This window comes from Panthera pardus, unplaced genomic scaffold, assembly GCF_024362965.1.
Source record: "Panthera pardus isolate Hobbes unplaced genomic scaffold, ASM2436296v1 HiC_scaffold_17, whole genome shotgun sequence".
Classification (NCBI taxonomy): Eukaryota; Metazoa; Chordata; class Mammalia; order Carnivora; family Felidae; genus Panthera; species Panthera pardus.
This window is the reverse complement of record NW_026526732.1, coordinates 26,367,780-26,375,373: the sequence shown is the minus strand read 5'-3', so window position 1 is coordinate 26,375,373 and position 7,594 is coordinate 26,367,780. Positions and strand designations below refer to the sequence as shown.

General features: G+C 40.7%; 1 pseudogene; it reads right to left on the bottom strand.

Annotated features, from left to right (window-relative positions):
- Window positions 1–1,228: 1,228 nt before the first annotated feature.
- Window positions 1,229–2,279, bottom strand: LOC109249851 (phospholipid scramblase 1-like; annotated as a pseudogene).
- Between the last annotated feature and the right edge of the window lie 5,315 nt (window positions 2,280–7,594).

Sequence of the window (7,594 nt, the reverse complement as noted above, 5' to 3'; positions counted from 1 at the left end):
AAGTCACATGACCACATTCCAGAGTCAGTGAGGAAAGGGACAACCTAAGGTTGGATATAGGAAGTGAGATTTATTGAGGCACATTAATGTAACAATTCATCACAAGCACACATGTTTATAGCACGTTCAGAATTTAGTTTATCATGCCTCGTAATTTATGTTTCCTTATAATTAGCTTTAGTGGGAATCTCTATGGCTATAAAACTTAGCATGTAATACTAGAGTTTTATGAAAAAGGACTCAGTATTGGGTAAGGATACAAAAACTGAAATTAAAAATTTCCAGTTTAAGTAGCACTTATACATATCTGCTAATATTTGAATATTTTCCATTAGTTATTATCGTAATGATTAATATATCAAAGTATCCACCTTGCTCTGCCCATGCTGTAGTTATAGTGGGTTGACTAAAATAGATTATGTATCTTTTTATTCTTGGAGAATCTGAACAAGTAGGTTTTTTTTTTTCAGTTTCAAGTTTTTATTTATTTATTTAGCTTACAAAAGAAGTTTAATACACTGTGATCGCTGAACAGAAAACAAATACATGTTTTATTTTTCTCTGGTAATATGAATATTAAGTATTATTTTAACATAATTGTAAAAGAAACAAATTATATTCGTTTTTAACTTATTTGAATATACAGTATTTGCAAAATAACATAATTGTTATTTTTTTCACATACCGCATTAACAACAACATCAGACAAAACACAGGGATTTGAGTTGGCCACAAGTATGGCGAAAGTCAAGAACGTGACAGGGCTGCTGAGCAGATGATGACATCTTTGCCACAATGGATGTGGAGTGGCCACAGGATGTGAAATAAATCAGAACTATGTTTAATAAAATGCACATTTATATTTTAAAGTTAATAAGGACTTAATTTGGTGTAAAAGTTGAAAATAAAACAGATTATAGTTCAGAACAACTTGCCACAGGAAATTTCATGACTAAATGTAAAACTTAACATGTCCTTTCTCTAAAATACACAATGAAAAAGAAAATGTATAAAACAAAGCAAGATGCATAAAAACATTTATAGGTAAGTGATATGGAAAATAAACCCTATAATTTGAAAAGTCATCGCATATACCAGGCATCACAGTAGAATTCACAAATGCCGGAAGTCACTTCAATAAAGAAAAGAAAACCAATTAGTTTTTCCTTGACATAGTCCCAATAAGCACACGGACTTCACACTTTCTGAGGAGGCTTTCATTAATCCCCTACCACACTCCTTCTTTTTATTCTTTGTTTCCACTCCTTTCAAAAAAAACGTGAAATCAATGAGGAAACATGCACCAAGCATTACGGCTTTCATTTTCACATCAAGGTCTAAAGGGAGCTGGATACCAAAGCTACCAGCATCTGTAAATGCCTCTCTCCAAAACCAGTCCACTGCTTGGAAATCTTGCCAACTGTAGTTTCTTCATCCAGAGATTTAATCTCAAAGTCAACATCTGCACAACAGCTGCACCCAACACATGGACCAATAACTTTTAGTGCATCCTCTCTCCTCTCATTTTGAATTGTAAACCTTGGCAGGCATGGATGCCGGGTCTGAGTAACATAACCTACAGGTACACGAGGAGGAGCGTGGACTTCAATCTCCTGAAGGCAGCAAGGGCAACAACAGCTGTCACACCTTAGTGGTCTCTCCAGAGTTATAGCTTCTTGGCCCATATTATCAATAATCCTCATGGTAAAAGGCCGAGAAACCCCACAGCAATTCCGGGTACAGCAGTCTGTATCCTCTGCTGCAAAGTAAATCTTCTGTCCAAAGCTGTTCTTAATTTCATATTTGTTATTAGTTTCAAAACCTGTTATGACTTCCAGAAGCTCAATTTGTTGGTGAACCAGTATCTGATCTATCTGACTTAAACACTCCAATCCGGGTGGACAGCCTGATGGAGGTGTGGTGCTGGCATCCATGGTACCCCCGCAGGTCCACCTGGTTGATTATACACAGGCTGGGGTTGGACAGGAAACCCTACTGGGCCAGCACCTGAATAACCAGCTGGTGGAATCGAGTAGCCAGCCTGAGGGCCAGGATAGCCAACCTGGGGGTCAGGGTAGCCAGTATGTCCTGCAGGTCCTTGGGGTGCTGCTGAAGGACATTGAGGGGGATAATCAGATGGTAAATGTGTTCCTGGGCGAGGAGCATTCATTTGTCCATTTTGCTTTTCCATGATTTATAGAGTTCTGTGGCTGCGGGTGCTCCATGCTGCCGAGAACCTCCGGGGTGTGGGAACGCTCTCGGTTTCGTTTCCTGGATCCTAGGTATGCCACAAGTTTTTACTTAAATTCTAGTTAGTTGATATATATGGTAAAATTGGTTTCAGATATAGGATTTAGTGACTCATCCTTAAGTATAACGCCCAGTGCTCATCACAACAAGTGCCCTCCTTAATACCTGTCACCCATTTAGCCCATCCCCCATCCACCTCCCTCTATCAACCCTCAGTTTGTTCTCTGTAGTTAAGACTCTCTTTGGGTTTGCTTCCCATTCTTTATTTTTTTCTCCCTTCCCCTATGTTTGTCTGTGTTGTTTCTTAAATTCCACATATGAGTGAAATCATATGGTGTTTTCCTTTCTCGGATTGACTTATTTCGCTTAGCATAATACACTCTAGCTCCATCCACATCATTACCAATGGCAAAGTTTCATTCTTTTTAATGGCTGAGTAATATTCCATTGTATGTATATACCACCTTTTCTTTATCCAATAATCAGTTGATGGACATTCGGGCTCTTTCTGTAGCTGGGCTATTGTTGATAATGTTGCTATGAACACAGGGATGCATATGCCTCTTCAAATCAGTATTTTGTATCCTTGGGTAAATACACAGTAGTGCAATTGCTGGATCATAGGGTAGTTCAATTTTTAACTTTTTGAGGAACTTCCAGGCTATTTTGCAGAGCGGCTGCACCAGTTTGCATTCCCACCAACAGTGTAAGAAGGTTCCCTTTTCTCCACATCCTTGCCAGCATCTATTATTTCCTGTGTTATTAATTGAACAAGTAGCTTTCTAAAGGCAATATTGAATTTATTTTCAAAATTTTAATTCTTCAAAATGTAGGAATTTCAAAGCCTAAGAAACAATAGTGTCATTTTAGCTGTATAAATGTCTTAAAAACATTTTTGATAAATTAATTTTGCCCGGACATGTGTTTTAAGGCAAACTTGCTCCCAATTAGACAAAGCACACAGGTCTAGGAACCAAGAGTAGAAGTGGGGGTGTCCACTGATACCTGGGCTCTGTTGCATTCAATATTTTAGAATCCACGTGAGCAGTGCCCCCACAGGACTGCAATGGTTCTATGAAAACTAAAGCTGAGACTCGATACCTGGCTACTTGGAGTTCTACGTACTATTGAACAAAGAGGCAAATAGGCAAGGGGAAGGGGAACTGGTTGGCGTCACTGATTTTGGCTATCAGGGACATGTAAGGTTGTCACTATGTAATGGGGACAAGAAAAAGTATAGATGGAACCTAAGTTGTACATCTGCCAAGCTGCAAAAAATTAATGAAGACAACGACATCGTTATATTGGAAGGGCCCCCAAAGCCAAACCCTGGCCAAATAAGATGCTCTCTGAAAGAAAAGGGAAAATGAAGTAGATGGTGAAGAGGAAAGTCACACATACCATGTATCATAAACAGCTTGTGAAAAGTTATAGATGGGACTATTGTTGCCTTTACTTGTATTTACTTCTTTATTTTGCCATATATTTCAAGTAATTTTCTCCCTTTCTTTCCTACCACACTGTTGTGTATGTGTTGTTAGCGAGGAGATTATATCATCACTAGAGGAGAAATAAAATACCACCAAGAATAAAATATTCAATTTGGAATTGACTGCAGAAACTATTGAGACATTGGGCCATTTCCCTTTGGGAAGATGAGCACATTTTTTTACCCTATAATGGGTCCGTGTTATTAGGCAGGAGGATTATTTTAATGTGTAGATGTTTATTTTAACATAAGTGACAAATGGTGCATGTGGGTGTTAAGAAAGCAAAGTGGTAGATAGCAGGGAGTTCTTGCCATTTTGTTGGGTGCCCAGCATCTGAATCTTTTTTTTCCATTTCAAACCTCACTCACAAATGAATCAGTCTTGGTGGGGGCAGAGTTCCGCCTGCCCTTGTTATGGTAAATGGCGCATACATTCCATTTCTTACCTGGCATCTAGGAGTGAGCGTATGACCTAGCTTTGTCCCAACATAAGCCCAACTGGAACTTTGAATCTGGGGAAATACAGGAACAAAGTTATGCAAGGGACGAAGATTATTTCCTGGGGTGGTGGTAAGCGTCCAGTGGGTAGGGTCCAGCAGTCTCAGTGCTAGTGCAAGAGGTTTTAGCAGCATAATCTTAATCAGAGTATTTCTGAGCCAAGGCTCTTCTGCTTACATTTCCTTGATTCCTTACCATTTTCCAAATCCAGTTCTCCATATTTCTTAGAGTCAGTAGGTTAACTATTAATTTCCTTTCTGTTTGAATATGCCAGAATCAGCTTCTGTCATCCACAACAGGATCTCTGAACAGTATAAAACACAAAGTACACATCACAGGACTTTGTAGACGCACATTAAACAGTGATGTCTTTGCCCCCTTCCTTTCCTTCTTGCTTCCCTCCCAGTTGCATTAAAAGCTCTTCAGATGCTGATTTCTCTAACCCCTCTAAAAGGAGTTTAGTATGTTGCTTTGTACAGATAGCAGTTAATATTGGCTCGGGCCTAAACTGCACACCTAGCGAGGTGGAATTCATCACTAATTCCTCAAAGGTTCTAGATAGTGGGAGAAATAAGCCCACCGACCCAATCCAAGGAGGGACCGACTTGGCCCAACCTGAAGTGAGGCTTTAATCAACGTTCTTGCAAGCGGGTGTCTGATGGACAGGCACGATCTGGGCAGTCACAGCAGACAATTTATCTCCTACTGTGCAAGTCCCTCCCCTTAATCCTCATTGGCTGAGTACTATGGCGGTTATAGCCTTACCCGGAAGTCGCCTAGGCCCATGGAAGGCAAAAAGTACATTCCTTGAGGTGACACACAGACTTCAGTTCTTTGGCGCATGCCCATTGCAAAGCCCGTGACAATAAGCTGGTAAAATAGAGAGGGGAAGATGAACCAGAACCAGGAAGTGAAGTGTCCAAGGGTTTGGTGGGGCGAGGCGGGGTGGGGGAGGGGAAGGTTGTAAACCCATTGTTAACTAGACAGCACTGCTTTTATTTGGTATTTCTGAAAATGAATCCTCTCACTTACCCCTCACAGATAGCATGCATGATAATACAAAACTGCACTGGCAAGCAAACTGAAAACAGAACTGGTGATGTAGTTGTGGCTAGCTTCTTTGGTTACAATGTTGATAACGCGTAGATGGCAGGAAGAGTTCAGTATGTTTATTTTTACCTAACAAACAATATGGGAATTCCTTCTTGAAATTTTGCTTGGAGCCATAAATTTCTAAGAATGACTGATTAAAAATGATCCTCCTACACACAAAAGAGGGGAAAAAATAAACTGTGGTAAGTTTTTGTCTTTAGTGATGCACTTGAAAATTACTTCCTTTCTTTCTTTGAAGGCTGTGACGATGAGAAGCCATCTTGGAGGCTGCCATGAACAGGAGGGTTTGAGAAGTCCTCTTTATGGAGGTCACATTTGAATGGAAATCCAAATGATTAGACAGAATTAGCCATTCCAAGCACCAGTGCAGAGGGTCCAGGCCGAGGAAGAGCAGGTATACCCCCAGCATTCCTGTCCTTGACTCCTACCCTCCCCTTTTGCCTTCCTCATCCAGGCTTTGTGCTCCCCCAACATTTTTTCCTTCTTAGGCTATGGAACTGACATTCAATTTGGAGTTAAAACATCCTTCATTAGAGATGTGCTACTTTCCACAGCACAGTCTTTAACATTATTATTGTTATTTTTAATTTTTTTAATGTTTGTTTTTGAGAGAGAAAGAGAGAGAGAGTGAGTAAGGGAGGGGCAGAGAGAGAGGGAGACACAGAATCTGAAGCAGGCTCCAGGCTCCGAGCTGTCAACACAGAGCCCGACCCGGGACTTGAACTCACAAACTGCAAGATCATGACCTGAGCCGACATCAGACGCTTAACCAGCTGAGCCACCCAGGCGCCCCAGTCTTTAACATTATTAAACAGAATACTTAGTGTCTCAGCATGAAGCATTTGCAGCTGGTTTCTCCAGCCATGCCCAGAGATATCCAAAGGGAAATGATTAGGTTCTTGACTTTGAAATGCTCATTAAAGTGACACCTTGCAAAACGATGATATCTACCCTAAAAACAAATTCCCATTCCCACCACTCAATCTATCAGATGTAAATTTCTGGCAGCTGAAGTATCGCCATTCCATCTATCCTTCCAATTATGAAGCTTTCAGAGCGAGTTCAGACCACCCAGCTACCTAATGAAGAAGAATTTTAATTATTAAAAGGGACACTTCCGTGTCTTTTCTTTTTGGGTAGCTTTTAGTATCATTGCATGGTCAACTAAACTGCCATTCTGCCTCACTGCCAGACATCATCAGGTCTTACTGCATTTTTTAATAAGTACTAGTATATAATAACTAATGAAGTCATTATTTAAATAACAGTTAATCGAAGGCTAAGGCAAGAACACAAGTTTTCCCACCTCCAGAGGAGCTAGCTGGCCCTATACCCCACTGACCACTCTGCTTCTTGCGTCATTGAGAACACTGGTTGTCAGTGCAACTCTAATGCTTTTTGAAACCTCGATCAGTGGAAGCTGGAAAAACTTTTTAAAACGTAGCAAACATTTCTGCTAAAATAGAGGCTCAGCTTATTTCTGAGCCATACTATTATTTCTCAAAAACCCTCTTGAATGGATAATTGAGTTATACAAATGTAAATCAAGCATCTGTGGGTGGATCTGCAGGCGGGAGGACATTGTTGCAGAATGCTCTGTCTGGTGATGCAAAATGTACCATGTCCTCAAGCCCAGGCCATGCCTCTGAGACTTGGCTTTGTGATTTTTTTTGGAGGGTTTCTAAGATTATGAATGGAGAGCCTGCTGCTGACAAAACTCTTGCGTGAACTTGTGAAGCTGCATAGGCTCTTCCTTAAGTAGTTTGTGGGGCTTAGTTTTGTTTTTGCATGCGATGCACAGACCTGGAGTGACACTGGGTTATTATGTTTGGTGTCATTGTGCTGATGGGGTCATGATGCAAGGCCACCCTCCTGTGGTCAAGGGCAGGACTTTCCTGTGAAGGAGACATTTCTTCTTTAGTTATTCTTGAGCAAGAGGAGCCAATCATAGGACCTTAGACTTGAAGAAGGGTAAAAATCATTCTTTCTTAACTTGTCTTAAGTGACCTATACTCCTAGGCACAGTTATGTTCAGAGCATTCCTGGGGTTAGAATAATTTGACCCTGACTCTATTCACTTTGGCTGGGAGCACCCAAATGGACCCTGAAAACAAGTTGAGACTAAACTGTAAGAGTAACCACCTCTAGTAGCATTTATAAGACACCCTTCAATTGGGGGCCACACATCAAAGAAAAGACAGTATACTTTCGTCATCTGCTGCAGTCTGAACTTAGCTGCATCCC